Source organism: Myotis davidii, unplaced genomic scaffold (assembly GCF_000327345.1).
Source record: "Myotis davidii unplaced genomic scaffold, ASM32734v1 scaffold699, whole genome shotgun sequence".
NCBI lineage: Eukaryota > Metazoa > Chordata > Mammalia > Chiroptera > Vespertilionidae > Myotis > Myotis davidii.
The window spans coordinates 2,949,770-2,950,658 of NW_006291007.1; the positions used below are offsets into that span (position 1 = coordinate 2,949,770).

At 30.5% G+C, this 889-nt stretch overlaps 1 protein-coding gene across 1 annotated transcript in view; it reads right to left on the minus strand.

Annotated features, from left to right (window-relative positions):
* NF1 (neurofibromin 1) overlaps positions 1 to 889 on the minus strand; it is a 187,721-nt gene that overhangs the window by 135,017 nt on the left and 51,815 nt on the right. The window lies entirely within an intron of this gene.

Genomic DNA, 889 nt, shown 5'->3' on the forward strand with positions numbered 1-889 from the left:
CAAATCAAGTGCATAAATTGCAAATAGCTGCACTGATAATCTCCCTCAAATCAGAAAAGTTATTTAAATGTCCACCCTTGGACTACTTTATAACTCCAAAAATTATAAATGATTAAAATTTACACCTCCATTATCTTATCCCTAACATTTTTACTGTCAATACTTTTAAATACATACTGAAAACTGCTATTCAGTGAGAGACTCTTAAAAAATTATATAATTTATAACTCATATCAAGGAAAAACAGCACAAATTAACATTCAATTTTGTCACTATTGTGCAAAAACTTAATATAATTTACTGACAAAATTTTAAGTGGCAAATTCTCTGTTATTGAATGACAAAATATTTTTTTAAATATTGGAAAAAAATGTTAGCCTTTTACCTGAGTTAATAGAATTGTTTTCCTTTTCACGTTCCCTTCTGTTTTTTCATTTTGCCATATATTTTAACAGAGCTATAAACATAGTATACTCATCTGACATTTCATACTTTTCCATATTGCTGGTGAGCTCCATATGTTTTAATAGATATTTAAATGGATAGTTCACCAAATTAAAATATCATTCTAACTTGCTCTCCCTCTCCCTTCCCTCTTTCTTAAAAAAGTCAACAAAAACATTTTTTTAAAAAGAGTTTGGCAGTTACTAAAAAAGTTAAACAGAGTTACCATATGAACCAGGAATTCCACTGCTAGCTATATACTTAAGAGATGTATCCAAGAGATCAACCAAAGGACTTATATGCATGCATATAAGCATAAACAATAAACATGAACACTGAAAGGGTAGGGGCATGTGCTGGGGGTAGGAGTGGCCAGGGAGGGGTCAATGGGGGGAAAAGGAGACATATGTAATACTTTAAACAATAAAGAATTTAAATAAAAGAG